Genomic DNA, 18,828 nt, shown 5'->3' with positions numbered 1-18,828 from the left:
ATAACCTTGGTATATGGATATTTAAGTATTTGTGATAGCCAAACAACCATCCCATTGGATTCCCTACACACACACACACACACACACACACACACACACATATCTTCTCATATCTCTAATATGGAAGCATTACCCTAACTCCACCAGAGAGCTTCAGTCGCTAGTGGATAGTAGATTACCTAGTACTGTGGAGAAATGTAAGCCATCTGTGTCAGAGCACTTTTTATTAAAATAAATGAGCATATTAAGCAGGGGGATTTCTGTTCCAGTGTGTTAATGACGTTTATTAGTGACAGACGTAGAAGATCCATGGAGGAGCTCCATGGAGGACTGTGCACGCTCTTGGCTTTCAGTTAACCATGTGCAATGAAAGAATGCTTCCTAGAATTTTAAGTGTCTTATTTCGAAAATGGTTTAATACTTGCCAGGCAATATTGACAGCACATTCCGTGTGCTGTCTGACTAGCCAAGTGTACAAGAAAGAAGGCAGAGCTCTCCTAGAGAGACGGCATGGACAAGCCAAATGAGAGTTGGCCACGGTCTTTGTTTGCTTAATAGGAGAAGTTATTACCTTTGCTTGTTATCCCAAGAAGGCTAATGGGGCCCTCATGGGTCTCTCTTTCTAGACACTAAATACCATCAATTACAATGATCCCAATTAAAATCAGGACTAGGAGATGTGAAGTTAAAAATTAAACTAATAGGCCCCCCTGACTGACATCTACAGTGGCTTCCTCTTGTCATACAAGATCTTTAAAATTTGGCTTTTCTACATTTTTTTCCTTCAACTACTAAGACAAAAAAAAGGACTTAAGGTAGATATTCACGTTATGAAATCTTAATGTTTCAGGTGTTTTGCCTTTTATAGATTGGAGAGCTGATGTTAATGCTATGCTCAAAATTGAAGTGGTAAATGTTAAGTGAGAAAATGCATGGTTGTTGAATCAACTGAGTTCATTTCCAGTTTTGTGAATTATATATATATATATATATATATATATATATATATATATATATATATGTATATTTTACAGGCAGATATTTTACGTAAGTAGTCAATATAGAGGTCTTTAGTAAAGAAATAAAGGAAAAATTAAAGAAAGGAAGAAAGGAAGGAAGGAATGAAGGAAGGAAGGAAGGAAGGAAGGGAGAAAGAAAGGAAGGAAGGAAGAAGGAGGAGAAAAGAAAAATTTCCTAATGGAAAATAGTGGGCGTGTTCTAATAGTAATTCATAATATTATCTCAATCAATAAAAACTGATAAGCTGTATTTTGCCAGTTGAAAATGATTGGAAATCCATACACTCCAATTTTAGGTGAATATCTAGAGAGTCCCTTGTGGTCTCTGTTCGAAGACATTTGGAGACCTTTGGACTGTAATGTAAATTAGAACTTGTGTGACTGATTCATTATTAGACAATCCCTCTTCTGAGAGTATATACTGTTTCTGTGTTTTACTACTGCTTACAAGTTGTTAGTGTCTTGTACATTTCCTTGATAGCTTCTGAAGTGATGCAGGTACAAGTACCTGAACAAGATGTGCAGGTACATTAACACAGATAAACAGCTCCATAAAACAGCTAGTGAGCAGATGGCTTAGTTGCCATAACACATTTTTAATGGTAGCCTGAGCCAATACAAAGTACACCTATTGTCCTGGGAATCCTGTCTGCTTCTCTGCTTGTGAATGAAATGAATTATAACACATGTGAATGGAATTAAGGCCAAAGCACTCTAATATAACTACATAAATTTAGAAAAGTATTAGTGCTTTTTGTTTAGAAATTCATCTAGTCTGTGTAGTTAAAAAAAAAACATGGATACTTTATTTTCACATGCTATTTTGTCTCTTACAGGCTTGCTCTCTCTCTAAAATAATAATTATTTAATGATGCTATTAAATAATCATAGAATATAAAAACTGGAAGATTATGAAAAGTAAAAGAATTCTGATAAATACCATGAAAAAAATAACCCAAAATTCATAATATGAACAGCTCTCAGGAGTAATTTTATACACTGGCCCTGAATAACACCTAGTGTCTTAGTATATTGAGCTCTGGGTTGCAAAATCCTTAAATGTTAAAAATGAATTTGATTATATTCTTATTAGGTGAGAATTATATGAATTTTTAATTAAATCAAATTCAGGAAGTGTCATTATTTCATTGCTGGCTGAGACTATTAGCCAGTAAGTTGAATGAGAAGACTCATATGACAATTAATAAAGAGAGAGCAAATCATTGAAAAGCTAAACGACAAATTTTCTTATCACAACCTGGTATCAGGGAAAATATATTAAAGATGAAAATTATTCAGTTCCCAGTGTCTTCTAACCAAATTAAAATACTAGGAGACATATTTAATCACTTCTTATTGCTGAGTTTAAATCATCTATTTTCTTACACAATGCAATTTTATGTTGATTAAATTATCTGGCATTCATAAACTGTTAATTATAAATGCTGGATCATTTTAACATGTGTAGTGATAACAGTGTTTTAGGTAGAAGCTGTTGAGGTTCCCTATCAATGCAGTATTCTTGAAAAATCTTTACGGTTATATGACCTGCAAAAATGACCCTGAAGTTTCAAAGGAAGTATTGAGTGACATCACTTAGGATGGTTTACTTTTACCAGCACCATATTAAGATGAATGATCCTCTAGACATTGGCATTTGTAACAGAACTACCTTATTATTATTATTTTTTTGTGCGGGTCAGACATTAATTCATTCATGGGCATGCAAGGAGTAGTTTTAAAAAGAAAAATTTTTTTTCCACTTATAAATAAAATTTAGCTTCTTTTGATATTTTGTGGCATGTGTATTCCATGAAGCAGAAACTAGAACTTGAAATCTTTCTGGTTGACATGGTAGTACATAACTTGAGTTCTAGGATTTAGAGTGCTGAGGCAGGAGGATTGTGTGATTTAGACCAGAATAGGCTTTGTAGTAAAGCCCATCTCAATACCCACCAACACAAAACTAAAATTGCTCTTTGGCATAAGGATAGTTGGTCAACTTTTAATCAGTTATGACTGTATGTGAGGGTTCTATGGACGTTAAGCTATTTCTCAAGAGGAATGGTACTTTCGCATAGGTACATATGAAGGCTAAATTTCTTAGAATTCCTAGGTCAATCAAATATCCTGGTGATGGCATAACAAAATAGGCCAAGCATATATGGGGTAAAAATTTACTCCTCATAACTTAATACTTCCAATATCCGGTATCTAGTGATTACCCACTATTCTTTCTATAATTAATTAATTTATTCACTTTATACCCTGATCACAGTTCTCCTTCCCTCCTCTTCTCCCAATCCTTCCCCTCCAGCTTCCCCTCCCCCATCCACTCCTCCTCCCTTTCTCTTCAGAAAAGGAGAGGCTCCTGTGGAAATTAACCAGTCTTAGCATGTCAAGTTGCAGTAAGACTACATACGTATTCTCCTATTGAGGATAGATAAGACTGCCCACTTAGTGGATAGGGTCTTAAAAGAAGGCAAGAGAGTCAGAGACAGGCCCTGCTCATGCTGTTATGACTCACTCGTGAAGACCAAACTGCACAACATATTTACATACAGAGGATAGATCAGTCCTATGTATGCGCCCTGCTTGACAGTTCAGTCTCTATGGGCCACTCTGGCCCCATTAGTTGATTCTTTGGATTTTCATGTGGTGTCCTTGACCCCTCTGGGTCCTTTGATCCTTCCTCTGTTACTCTGGTTTGTTGATCTCATGTCTTGCTCTTGACTCTGGACAACCCTAATCTGACCTGTCTGTATTTTGTTGCAGTCCATTCATTCATTTGACTAATAAAAGTTGGTTGCAAGAGACTCTACCAAAGTGTATACAGGATAACATGAACATGAGCAACACACTAGGAGTCCTTCTCCTTGTAGTCAGCAAAACAGAGAGCAGTAGGTAAATAAACAGGAGATTCCTTCACATAGTTTCAGGTGGTTATAAGTCCTCTGAAGGAAAAATCTGGCATTACAAGGATTTAAAAGCATCCTGGTGGGAAGGTAGTATTTCAGCTGTTAGAGCTGGAAGAAGGCATGTATGAGGAGCAAAATACCAAGTCCTGCCTATTCATCATCCCATCAGTAGCACAGCTACAAATCTGGAAATTTCCATGACTGTTAGTGCCTCTCGGGTTTTTATTTATTTCTCCTATATTAGATATCACTAAAACTTTCTCTTCGATTTCTTCCAATCTACTTCTCACCATCCTCACCCCTATACTGTGGCTCTTCCAAGTCTGGGCTACACTGTCTCCGGTTTTTTGTTTTTTTGTTTTTTAAATCTCTATTCCATGTTTCTCATGTCTCTGACCAATTTGGCACACGGGGGTGAAGAGAATTTCCTCGGCATGTCACTCAGTCACTCACTTTACAGTCTCCCCTGTTCTATCACCTATATGACCTTTCATTACTCCAGAGACTCAAAACCCCTAGTGTGGACGCCAAAGTCCTGTGTGTTCCCTGCTACCCATCTCTACCCATGTCTTACACCCAGTACTCCCCCTGTGCAGCCAGCCCCATTGACTTCTTAATAGTCTTATCTAATATCATACACCCTCTACTACCTGTTCTGCATATGCCATTCACTAGACCCAAGAAGAGATTACTTGAGTTAAAATTCCAATTCTTTGCTGTTGTGTGGGAAAACAACTTCGCCACTTTTTGTCTCCAGTTTCATTATCTGCAAAGTGGGACTAATAATAATATGTAGTTTATGGAGTTATGTAAAGTGTGTGGGAAGGTACTCATATTAAGTAAGTGCTATGTAATCTTTTTCCATTATGTAAGTGCTGCTGTTATGTCATGTGGCTAGAATATAGTAGATTCTAAATAAGTACTTATTGAATGATAGTCTCTTGGGATTTGTTCTTATTTCCTTCAAAGCCTGGTTACATCCATGTTATCTTTTCTTTAGCAAAGCTAATATCTCAAATGTTTCTATAGGTAATGTCTCATTTCCATGAAATTAACTTTTTCTTTTTTAAAATGAAACCCAGATTTGTGTTTTATAACTTGTTTTCAGTAATAAAGTGGCTGTTTTACATGGTACATATTTATTAGGGATGAGGCTATTTCTCCACAGATGGTATATGCACTTTCTATTTTATACACAGATTTAATCTAAATTGCATACGAATGGTGTCTGTTCAGTTTTAATATTGAATACTAGCTACTTACTCTCCAGCTCAACAGAAAAATTAACACTTTCATGAGTTAAAGATCAATTTACGGTTAGGGCATAATGCATATCTATCTGATAATTTAATAAAACCTTAACTGAAAACTGATAATGGGTAAAAATACTAACTGAAACTGGAACTAGTTCTAAAGTAGAAATCATAAGACTTCATCCAGTAGATAAGCCCTTGAGGGAACATCTTATTTTTACACCTGTTCTAATATTCTGCCATCCACTTGGTGCTATCCAATGCTTATCTTGGATGGTGAAGTGAAAATGTGATTTTCTTTTCTTAATTCTGCCATATGTATCAGATAGAAATTCACAAAATGTGTCACCAGTATGTTAGAAATTCTAAAAAGGTATTACAATCTATATCAGACTATACTGTTAGGTAATAATAGGCACTTTCTGTGTATATAATCTTAGTTTATAAAGGTGATTGAAGTCAACACTGAAAGGTAGACAATATATGAGCAATAAATGTATTGCTTGATCTTAGCTGGGATCATGTTGCTGCATTGATTATCTTTAACTGAATATGACATTTGCTTATAAGATAGTTTAAATATTTTAAGATTTGGAAAGTGGCCATCAATTAACAAATTAAATGAGATGAGTTTTTAGTGCAATTCTTTTTTTTGTTTGTTTGTTTGTTTTGTTTTGTTTTTCAAGACAGGGTTTCTCTCTCAATAGCCCTGGCTATCCTGGAACTCACTCTGAAGACCATGCTGGCCTCAAACTCAGAAATCTGCCTGCCTCTGCCTCCCAAGTGCTGGGATTAAAGGTGTGAGCCACCACGCCCGGCTTCTTAGTGCAGGTCTTAATATGCAACTGATACCTTTTTCACACATACACAAAATTATTACCTCTATGTTAATAGTTATTTATTATAGATCTATAATACATAAATATATAAGACATTTTGGTAAAGTAATTCCTTACTAGAAAATTGTGTTCATATTAAAGAAAAAGGGTAATTTTTACTGACACATTTGTAGTTCTAATAAAAATAATCTTCACTAATCCTTCAAAATGGAATTGGAGTCCCCCTCTGTTGTTATGAAGCAATTTCTCCATTCATTTTTCATTTACTGTGTATAAACACCTTTGTAACTTCATATAGTTGTATGGTTTCTCACCATCTGCAGTGAATGATCTATGAATAGGAGGAGTGATTTTAAGTACCTGTACAAGTATTTTCCTTTAGGCAGATTATTCTCTAGTACTGACTACCCTTAAACTCATTGTTTGAATCTGACAATTTAAGAGTTTCCTTTGGAAATGTTCTCCTATTTAGATTAAAAGTAACAACTATAATGCCTATGGAAATACACTATGACCATCTTCTTACAAACACAAACCACAGCTACATTCTTTTTTGTTTGTTTGTTTGTTTGTTTTAAATTTATTTACTTATGTATTGTGTGTGAGAGAGAGTATTCTATTTGTATGTATGCCTCCATGCCAGAAGAGGACATTAGAAAGGAGGGGCATCAGATCCCATGGAGCCACCACGTGGCATTGAACTTAGGACTTCTAGAAGAGTTGCCAGTGCTCTTAACCACTGAGCCACACATAACATTCTTCAGCCTCACTCAACATTCTCAACATATATTTTAAATAATGTGTTAAAACTGTAAATGTTATAATGTAAACAATCAACCAAGTCCTGAAATAGGTTTCTGTGCAAATTTTATATAACATTTCAATTTAAAATTCAAATACTGGAAATCTTTTGACATTGCAACCATCATCTACTTGTAATCACAGTATGAAGAAATAAGACAGAACGTGTTTGGAAGGAAGTAAAAATTATTTGCAAAGTCTGAGCAGAAGTGGAACAAATTTACAAAAGTGCTACCTCTGAATATAGGTTGTCATGGTTCCAGAGAGGAGAAACGTACTAGGAAGTTGAAACTTCTAAGAAATGTGTGTTTGTTGTTGTTGTGGGTCTATCTTTGTGTGTGTGTGTGTGTGTGTGTGTGTGTGTGTATTATTTAATTCCAAGACAGAACTTTTATATTTTAACAGACATTATATTTTTGTCACAAAAACATTGTATTTCTACTAGAACACTACAGTAGAAAGACGTTCTCTCTTTTCTTTTCATATCTTTGCATATGATTGTGTTTATGGAGCCATTATCCACAAAAGCCTTCCATGGAGTGTTTTTTTCTTGTAATTAAAACAGTAGGAATTAATGACGGGCTGGGGATGCTTGCTGTTTTGTAATAATGAATTGAACTATTTGAATGGGTAAAAAATGTTAATACAGTGATTACTTCAGAGTGAGCTAAGTCTTGTCATAAAAGATAAAAGTATTAAATTTGCATTAGATGTTTTAAAAATGAAATTGAATACTGTAAAGTCAAACAAAGGGAGTCTAGTTTTGCCAAACATGATCATAATTGCAAAGGAATATGGATGTTATGATTCAGATAGAGTCTGATAGAAAAATCAACCCCCTCATTTTTTAAGAACAAAAAGTCAAACATTTCTTTAAATCTATTTGTTTGGTTCCATAGCTTTTATGTGTTGTTTTATTGTACTTCTCTCTGAGTTGTTTAAAAAGTCCATAGCTCTATTAAACCTAGCACCCTTTGGCTAAAAGTTGGTTGTATATAATAGTATAGAAGTATTGATTGTATGCTTGCAGTTCTTAAAGTGTCACTTCGGAATAATTGATTTTTATTTTTCAGATATTTCAATTCAAAGAAATGTTTTGTGGCCATGGTAGTAATAAGAAGTAATACCCCTGAAGAAGGGGTCAACTTCAGAAGTCCTGCCGATGTCCAAAGCACATTTTGGGTTATAGTGTTGTTTTATATTGTTGTGCTTTCACACACTGGTTTTACCTGGGTGTCCTTCTAGTGGACTTCTTGTCCCACTAACAAACCTTATGTAACACAAATATCCAAGTTTGCTGTTTTTCTAGCTCTGGTGACAATGATGTGCTATATATATCCTCTAACGCCTGTCATCATCCCCTGCACTCCATGCCTGCTTTGGTGTAAAATTAAAATTGGTTTCCTTCCTCAGTCTAGGTCAAATCTCCTCTCTGCCTCTGTTTTCTCTCCACTTTGCTCACATGACATGGATCCCCCCTATCACTGCCTCCCAATCCACTGAGAACATTAATGACAATAAGAATGATACTTCCCAGTTTTTGTCCTCTTCTAGTGTCCAGCATCCTTATCACTTTGGAGGTGGAATATCTCTCCTTCAACAAGGTCTGCCACCTTCCCTGAAGTCCTGAACACATCCTTACAGGAGCTGTCCACATGGTTTCTCCTCTGCCTATATCATCTTTCTTCTCCTATATTCTATAAACATAACAATTGTTTCATGATGTAAGAAATACTCAATCCAAACTTTGCCTGCTCACCATAGAGTCACAACAAATTTATTTGAGTAAACCACACTTATGAATCCCTACTCTTCAAATCTTTGCTTGCCCCTCCGTTGATGGTGATCCAGTGATTCTTCATGTCACCAACTCTCCTAGTGGCTCTCTATTGCTGTAATAAGACACTCACCAAAAACCTGGGTGAGAAAAGGCTGCCTTTGATTTCTACATCCCCATCATAGTCCACCCAGGGAAATTAATAGGAGAACTCAAGACAGGAACCTGATGGCAGAAACTAAAGCAGAATCTACAAAGAAAAATTGCTAATTGACTTTCTCAGTCTGGCTTGTTTCGGTACATATTTACACTGTCTATGATCACCTGCACAGGGAAGGCACCATCCACATTGGTCTAGGCTCTCCTATATCAATTAGGTTTGGAGGCAGCGATCGGGGTCCATATCATGTGAGCAGTTATCAAAAAAAAAAAAAAAAAAAAAAAAAAAAAAAAAAAAAAAAAAAAAAAAAAAAAAAATGCCTCACAGACCAATCTGATTGAGACAATTCAACTCCTCTGATAAATTTCTCTCCTCCCAAGTATGTCAACTGCTAACCACTATTCGCCATCACACCAGTATGACCATTTCAAAGTCAAGGTCTGTCCCTCTTCAGTTACAGTGCATGACAGTCACAATTTTCATTCTTTAAAAGTTCCTCATCTCTTCTACAATGCCACGATGCCAATCTGGTTTTGACCTTCTACTACAAACAGATCCATTCCACTCATTTCCACTAGCTTGACTTTTATGTTTGTTGCCTACCTATATGATAATGATGTTTTTCTTGAGTTTCATTGTGGGAAATAGCAGGGTCCTGGTTGCTGTTTGATGTTTGTAATCACTGATGAGTACTGTCTCTGTCTGTTGCTCTCTGTCTACATTTCATTCTCCAAGTTATTGTCATTCTCAGTGGCCACTGCTGTCTGACTCTCTTCTCCACACAGCTGCTAATTTTGATCATGTCAGTTTGCTCTGGCATCCCTTATTTATTTAAATTTTTTGGACTGGATTCAATACATATTTTAATGAAAACACTTCCTTTGACTAAGGATGATTTGCATGCTGTAATCTGAGACTGCTGTGCATTTGATGTTGCTTCCTGCTCCACAGGCTTCAGGAGTCACTGCTGTCCTGACTCCGCTGTGATCTTGAGGCACGCAGCGGACATATTCTCTTCTGTAGGAAGTCCTTGTGGAAGCTGCAGGGGCTGGATTCTTTTCAAGTTCTTAACACTCTTAATTTTGCATTCAATGATGGATATATTTACGAATTTGGGAGGCATATGCTCTCTGTTGTCTAGGCACCTTCACTGAGTCTTTACACTAATATGGGCACTGTTTTGTATTTATTATTGTGATGACAGTATGCAGTTTGTAAGAGTGCTGCTGATGAACCCGAAACACATTTTTTTTTAAAAAATGATCTTCAGGTTGAAGATGAAACACTTCATTTGGAATTCTTGACTGGTAGATTCTAACAATTACAGTCTGTGCCATAGAGAGACTCTACACCTTTCTTCACAGTGTACAGTCTGTCCAAGAGTCTCTGAAATACTACGTACAGGGAAAAAAAATGCTATTAGTATAGTGAGTCTTCAGAGACTTTATGGGAGAAAAGGTTAACAAACACTACCTCCCCCAGCTGATCAGGGTTCATTCACATGAGCAGTGATTGGCATTGATTGAATATCAGTTAGAGCTCCATAGCAAGACATGGTGCATGCTAAATGTCCAACCTGAAGTTCTGGCAATACTACAGTTAGGCACAGTGAAATTATACACTTAACTGTTGCACCATGTCATCTTGTGCCCCATCCTAATAAAACGTTTTGCACTTTTTATAATTCTTATATAACTCCATGTTTCTCATCGAATTTTAAAGTCACATTTAGCATACACATTGTTCGATTTATTATGGCTTTAAATTTGAAAATTGATTTTTCATTCATAGCAAGCGCAAATTCTACCTCTTCTCAGATACTTTCTCCATAGAAAATATTCCATTCTCACATGTGTGCTTTTCAAATGCTTCCTTAACAAACTCTATTAGTGTCTACACATGGCGTTGTACCAGTCTATTTTCTAGTGCTATAATAGAATGCCTTAGACCTTAGCTTTTAAAGGAATGGAGTTTATTTGGATCATATTCAGCTGGAGAGTTCAAGAATTAACTCAGCTCCCCGGTGTGGGGTCCATTCTTCATCACTGACATAGTGAAGAACTTCAAGGGTGAATTTGGAAAGGATGAAATCAGAAATTATTCATTATATAACAATATGCTTATGATAACCAACCCAGTCTTTAAAAAGGGAAATAATTAACTAAATCATACAAGGGATCATTAATTCATTTTGATACACTAGACATTTATTAAAAGTTCCACACTACCTCTCAACTTTGGTTTCTTTGAAGCCTATATTTCTCCTTGAGTTTAAGAGGAGTCAAACCACCGGATTCTCACACATCAGAATATAAATGACTTAAAGAAACACCATGTTATCTTTACTTGTAAAATAATTAGTAGAGTGCCTGGGACATATTAGATATTCAGCAAATAACTGCTGAGGAAAAGAAGGAAGTTTTTTTTCTTTATCCTATTTAATTACATAGAAATTGCATTACATATGTATCATAAAATAGAAAGTGGCCAAAAGGTGATAAATGATACTTGATCTTTCCTCTTGTTCCTTTGTGTAGTTAAAAAAATTAATACATTTCAAATACCTGCACACAAATATGTGTTCTTGAATTTCATAAAGAATGTGATCTTTAAGATGAGGATGAAAAAAAAAACCCTTAATTTGAACTATAGATCCACATGGATGAAATTTAATTATACAGTTTTTTTTTTCCTTTTAACTAAAGCACAATGATACATTTAGAGGTTAATATAGGTGATTAAATTTTGTCTAAATATGGATAAAATATAGTCCTATAGCTCATGTTCAATGAGTGGTAAAGTGTATCTGCAAAATGCAAAGTTTAAAGATGGCAAGTTTGCTGAAATTAAAGTGCCATAGGAAAGAGCAGTACCAAGAGAGATCGTTGCCAGGTCATGGTTGATCTTTGAGGTTCTAAGTATGAAAGTATGTGTTGGATGCCTTAGGCAATTGAACATTATTGGAAAGCTGAATTGTTTGAAAAGGGACTGTCTTCTGTAACATAAGTGACAATAGTAACTAACAAGGTTAAGCCTTACTCTTGGCCAGGCAGTATTCTATGAGTTTAATATGTAATGGCTTTTTAATTGTTAGAGTAACCTTTGAGCTAGGTATTATTATTTTCCCCGTTTAATAGATGGAAGCGCTGGTCTGATATGCTTAATATACCTAAGGCCAAATAACAGCATATGGTGAGTGGATGGACTAATATTGAAGTCTTGCCCTAAACTAGCACTTTTAATTATTTCTCTCCCTCCTCACTGACAAAGACAAATAAGAACAGGCTGACAGTGACCCTCTGCCATACAGCATTTATAATACAATAGTGTATGCTCTCAGCCTTCTTCCATATAACATATTAACTGCATAAATCAGCAAACTGAAGAAGAAACCATTGAAGAGGGCAGTTTTCAGATTCCATTTTGGCAGTGGCTATAAACAGCACTCTTTCCCCTCCTTCTGTGGGATTCAGTACTTAATAGCAAACCCTGAGTTCTCTGGAAATAAAGATACCTAGAAAGTAGGTTACAATATTTACACAGGTAAGCCTGAAAATTAGCAGATGTTTACTAGTTTTTTTTTTTTTAGAGGAAGGAGACAATAGAATAGTAAAGAATGATCAGCAATACAAATTAATATCAAGTTTCAAAATGTATCATCCCATTTCCTCTTCCTGAACTTGAAATTATTAGACTATATTTCTTTTTTTTTGACTATATTTCTTTGAATGCTCTGATTATTTCCATGACACCCTTCTCTCTTAATCTGATGATTCAAAGGGAATAGAAGAAGATATAGAAGTAGTACCAAGAGGGGAAATCAATCAAATTGACTACAACTTCCTAGCTACCCAAGCACTGATAAGTTGTTAAATGTGAACTTGGACAAACTAAGTTGTGTCATCTAAGCAGAACACACAGGCGGGTAACAACCCATAAGGTTTAAAGCAAACCATGAAAGGGAATCAATATCAATAATTAAAATGAGGTACGTTAAGCTTAGAAGATGCAACCCAATGAACAAGTGTAAGTATACCTTCTGTCTGTCTTATAACATAGCTTTAATTTGCTGATACAAAATCATTTTTAATATTTGTAGATCACTGAGCTTTGTTTCAGTTAGATAAATTGGTAAATAGTGCCTTACTCACTGTTCTATTGCTGTGAAAGGCACAATGACCAGGAAAACTCTTATAAAAGAAATCACTGAATTGGGGGTTTGCTTACAGTTTCAGATGTTTAGTCCATTATCATCATGCTTAGGAACATGACAGCAGGCATGGCACAGATGGTGGTAGAGAATTAGTAAAGGACCACAACCTGATATGCAGGAAGATGGGGCAGGGGACTGAGCTTGGTATGGGCTTTTGAAAGGTCAAAGCTCATCAGCTCCAGTAACAAATTTTGTCCAACAAGGCCACACCTAATCTTTTTTTTCCATTGAAATAGTGCTAATCCCTGGTGATTAAGCATTCAAATATATGAGTTTTGGGGGTTCATTCTCATTTAAAACAATACAGATAGACAGACATATAATACGAGAGAGAGAGAGAGAGAGAGAGAGAGAGAGAGAGAGAGAGAGAGAGAGAGAGAGAAAGAGAAGATGGATAAATAGATGATAGATAGTAAAAGCAAAAAAGGTGTGTTGTGCTAAATATTAATACAGCGAATCATTTTACTTGTGAGCAGGGAAGATTCTGTAAAGAAAATGATATCTAATTTACTATGTATGAGAGGGGTAGATTTGGTTCAGCCTTTCTGTACCATGACAGGAAGAGTGGAGCTATTAATGAATAGTGCAGGATGTTCCAGATAAAAGAAACAATAAGCAGAAAAACAAACAAGCAAGCAAACAAAAAACAAAAACAAAAACAAAAACCAAAAAACCAAACCAAACCAAAACAAACCAAAACAGTGTAGGGAGTTTTCAGTGCACTTAAGCTATAGAGCTCTAGTTATGAATTCCAAGTTAAGCTGCCAAGTTAAGAGAGTTATTTTAGTTGCCTGAAGATGTTTCTGGCTAAGAGTGTGAGGTAGTTTTGTGTGTGTGTATCACAGAGTATGGGCATATGTGCATATATGTTGGAGAGTAAGGATGGGTAAAGAAATGACAAGAACATGAGGTCAAAAATAAGCGGAGGGATATGTCAACCTTCCTAACCCACTTCTTACACTTGATCTGAACCTTAACAGAGTCGGGGCTGAAGTTGTCAAAGAAGTTCCTTTCAGGGGACAGCTTGTCATTTAGGGTCTCAATAATAGCTATTAATGCAGCTAGGGTCATGAAGTTTAGTAACAGGGGATTACTTCTCCAAGGCTTTGTGGAAGACAAGAGCATCATGACACAAGGAAGGGTGGAAGGACACCATTTGCTACTATGGAATATTTTACATGTCAACTCGTAAAGCATGAAGAAATAACCCCAGAAAAAGACATGAACATTTCCAGCTCCCGAATTAGGGTCTGTGGATGCTGGCACTAGCAAGAAACACTCAGAAATAGAACCAATAACATTATTCATGAACATCCATGAGATGTTCTGGCAACTGCAGACTTCAAGAATCACCTTTTAAGTGATAAGTACCTACAGGTACTCTGCGTATAACTTGAGCCAAAAAAACTAATGACACTTCCAACGTTGTTGTAACATCATAGATGACCATAGTTAAGCTTGGAAAGACACCAAGTATCCAGACGAGAATTTATCAACATTTACAATCATGAAAGTGTGTGGTGGTATTTAACCCTGCCATAGTCATGCTGGGCTAAGAAAATTAGCAAAGGTGTTAAATACAATTCTCTCCCAGTCTCTACATCAAGATTTGAGAGAAAGCCCTAGAATTCTGCCTCTGGGTATAGACAAAACTTAAAACAATAAAGTACATTAACATGGACTTTCCTATTGATGGTGAAAGATTAAGATGGCAGCTGGAAGCTGGGGTTCAGCTTTTTCCGAGAATATCTTATAGAAGAATGAACCTGAGCAAATAGAGTATGCATCAGAGCAGGCAGCTGGAAAAATGTCTGGGTGACTTTCAGAAAGATGACTACATGAGCATTTTCAGGTGTGCATTAGGTCCACTAAAGCCAAGAGGGGATAGAGGAAGAACTTGACTGATTGGCACAGATTACAACGTCTTATCCAGAAAACAGGTTGGCTCAAATCACTAAAAACCCTTTGCTACTCTAAGGGTTTAATTGAAACATACTTATTTAAAAACAGTCAGCAGAGGTTGGAGGGATGTCTCAGTGGTTAAGACCATTGGCTGCTCTTCCAGAACAGGATTAGATCCTCAATATCCAGGTGGTGGCTCATCTGTAACTCCAGTTTGTGGTGATGCCACATCTTCTGGTCTCTGATGGTACCAGACAGACACATCTTACTCAGACAAACATGCAGACAAAACATCTATATGTATAAAATGAAAGAAAAATAAATATCAGTTATAAATGTAACTACCTGGATTCAAAAATATATAAATAAAAATATGGAAATATATAAATACATTTAACAGTGTGGTTATTGATTCTTTTAGACCTATGCACTGGCAAGATTTTGCTTTGTAATAAGGATATCTTGTAAAATTTGGTGTAATTAACATTAGAAGGAATGTTCTAGACATAGTGTTTCCAACCCTGAGTTTTACATCTATTTTAGCAGTATGATCTAATACTGTGAAACCACAAACTAATGTACATGAATCCTTTCTGCTCAATTATAAGAGGGTCATACATTCAACCTTCTGTCTTTTGTGTTTGAGTCTATTTGCACAACATGTATACCCAGAGAAAGCATCAGCTTCCATGGGTTAATCAAGAGGTTGCTGTATTAATAGGTTTCACACTTCATTGATTTTTAATTAATTTCAGGAGAGACACAGAGGATAACTACTACAGCCCACAAACATCTCCTTTCTCATTGCAATCTACATCTTTATTGATCGGCTGCTTAAGGAGCAGAAGTAATCCATTTTAAGTGCACCTCCCTGTGATACTGCCTGCCAGTTGATGCTCCACAGTTCATTCCTCCCATTTTTGGCTAGAGGTCACTGGCAGGGGACTGCTGTGGCCAGGTGACTACTCTCCTGGTCCAAGCAGATGAGCTTTTGACTCAACATTTATTGCTTAGGAAAATAAAAACATCTCATTTTGCCTTGTTGAGATGACTTGTTCATTTCATTGGGAAGAGTGATTAAATCTGATTTTTAAATCAAATACAGGAAAACAGAGGGGAAAGTTCCACTATATTCCCCAGCTCTAGACATCTGTAGGTGGGATTTCCATTCATTCCCTTGATACTCAAATTCCAAAGTCTGGGGTTATCCTAATTGCTGAAGGGTTCATCTTTTCCATACTACCATCAGTGGTGTAAATTTGAAATCAACTCAGCCTCACCATAAAGAAAAATTGTTCATGCCAGAAAGTCTTACAAAATTGTGGTCTTCTGGTTCATTAAATCCAGCCATAAACATGAATTTAGTGCTGGTTTGAACTGTAGAAGACACATGGTCAAATGAACAAATACAACAGAGCCTGGGCCCTAGTAACACAGTAACTATAAAGCTCTGTGTTTGTGGTAATGGGGTATAAAGAAATAAACTATGGCTAGGCATGCTGGCACCTGTCAGAAATTTCTAGACTTGGAAGGCAAAAGCAGAAAGATTGAGGCATGTTCAAGGTCAGCTTGATCTGCAGTGCTAAACTGACTCAAACAAACAAAAAGAAACCTATTTTATAAAATATTATACATAAGTTGTATACAATATGCAATACTTGTTCATGAAAATATGTGGCAAACACAGAGGTGGATGCTCACAGTCAGCTATTGGATGGAACACAGGGCCCCCAATGGAGGAGCTAGAGAAAGTACCCAAGGAGCTGAAGGGGGCTGCAACCCTGTAGGTGGAACAACAATATGAACTAACCAGTACCCCCCGAGCTCGTGTCTCTAGCTGCATATGTAGCAGAANATGGCCTANTNNGCCATCANTGGGAAGAGAGGCCCCTTGGTCTTGCAAACTTTATATGACCCAGCACAAGGGAAGGCCAGGGCCAAGAAGTGGGAGTGGGTGGGTAGGGGAGCAGGGGCGGGGGGAGGGTTATAGGGAACTTTCAGGATAGCGTTTGAAGTGTAAATAAAGAAAGTATCTATTAAAAAAAAAAAAGAAAATATGTGGCAAATTTACTGGCTCATATATTTACTACTCCTTTATCATTACTGTAGTTTATTCCTTCTATTTAGAAAAATCATATGCCTAAATGAAAGTCATTGCAGAGACTCCTCCATGGATATTTTATTCCCATAATAACTTGTCAGTGTGTGGAGAACAAATGATCGCTGAGTGCTGGGACCTAAATGGGTATCCGTATCACCCATCCAAGTCTCAGGGAACATTATAGAAGAAGGAATGGGAAGAATGTTAAGAGCTGCGGTATGGGAAGGAGTGCTACTCTCTTCTGTACAGGACCTGGATGTTGCATCCATGAATTCGTAGAACCAGTGACTACATTCCCAAAGACCTGTACTAGAATGGGCCTATCTATATTCTACCCAGATAGGACAAGAGATCATAACAGTCCAACTCTCCTAGAGGGGCTATAGTAAGTTGGAGGTTGCAGAAAGAGAGGGAGTCATAGTCCTCAGAAATGTAGCTACTAACACCTTCCTCCATATAAGCAAATAACTCTCACCTGAGTTTATACAAGCAACCCTAATTAAATATTATCACACATGCACACACACTACTTTCTTTGGGTGCCCTGAGTTCCATCCTATAGATGACTGTGAGCATCCACTTCAGTATTTGCCAGGCACTGGCAAGGCCTCACAGGAGACAGCTATATCAGGTTCCTTTCAGCAAAATCTTGCTGGCGTATGCAAAAGTGTCTGTGTTTGGTGTCTGATGATGGGATGGATCACCGGGTGGGGCAGTCTCTGAATAGTCCATCTTTTCGTCTTAGCTCCAAACTTTGTCTCTGCAACTCCTTCCATGGATATTTTATTACCTGTTCTAGGGAGGAATAAAGTATCCAAGCGTTGGTTTACCTTCTTGATTATCTTGTGTTTTCGAAATTGTACCTTGGGTATTCTAGGTTTCTGGGCTAATATCCACTTATCAGTGAGTGCATATCAAGTGAGTTCTTTTGTGATTGGGTTACCTCACTNAGGATGATATCCTCCAGATACCATTTGCCCAAGAATTTCATAAATTCATTGTTTTTAATAGCTGAGTAGTACTCCATTGTGTAAATGTACCACATTTTCTGTATCCATTCCTGTTGGGGGACATCTGGGTTCTTTCCAGCTTCTGGCTATTATAAATAGGTCTGCTATCAACATAGTGGAGCATGTGTCCTTATTACCAGTTGGAACATCTTCTAGGTATATGCCCAGGAGAGGTATTGCTGGATCTATCAGTAGTACTATGTCCAGTTTTCTGAGGACCCGCCAGACTGATTTCCAGAGTGGTTGTACAAGCTTGCAATCCCACCAGCAATAGAGGAGTGTTCTTCTTTCTCCACATCCTCTCCAGTATCTGCTGTCACCTGACTTTTTGATCCTAGCCATTCTGACTGGTGTGANGTGGAATCTTAGGGTTGTTTTTATTTGCATTTCCCTGATGATTAAGGATGTTGAACATTTATTCAAGTACTTCTCAGCCCTTCAGTATTCCTCAATTGAGAATTCCTAGAGAAAATACCCAAGGAGCTGAAGGGGTCTGCAAATCTATAGAACACCAATATAAACTAATCAGTACCCCCAGAGCTCCTGTCTCTAGCTGCATATGTAGCAGAAGATGGCCTAGTCGGCCATCATTGGGAAGAGAGGCCCCTTGGTCTAGCAAACTTTATATGCCCCATAGAGGGGAATGCCAGGGCCAAGAAGTGGGAGTGAGTGTGTAGGGGAACAGAGCTGGGGGAGGGTACAGGGGACTTTTTGGGATAGCATTTGAAATTAAATGAAGAAAATATCTAATAAAATATTTAAAAAAAGAGAAACTACTTTCTTTTCCTTATTGGGATTAATTATATTTTCAATAAGAAGAATGAATTTGAGGTTA

At 36.9% G+C, this 18,828-nt stretch overlaps 1 protein-coding gene across 6 annotated transcripts in view; it reads left to right on the top strand.

Annotated features, from left to right (window-relative positions):
• The window catches only part of Erbb4 (erb-b2 receptor tyrosine kinase 4), a 1,014,420-nt gene that overhangs the window by 936,427 nt on the left and 59,165 nt on the right, over positions 1 to 18,828 (top strand). The window lies entirely within an intron of this gene.

Source organism: Mus pahari, chromosome 5 (genome assembly GCF_900095145.1).
Source record: "Mus pahari chromosome 5, PAHARI_EIJ_v1.1, whole genome shotgun sequence".
In the NCBI taxonomy this organism is placed as follows: domain Eukaryota; kingdom Metazoa; phylum Chordata; class Mammalia; order Rodentia; family Muridae; genus Mus; species Mus pahari.
This window is presented reverse-complemented; position numbering and strand designations above follow the sequence as displayed.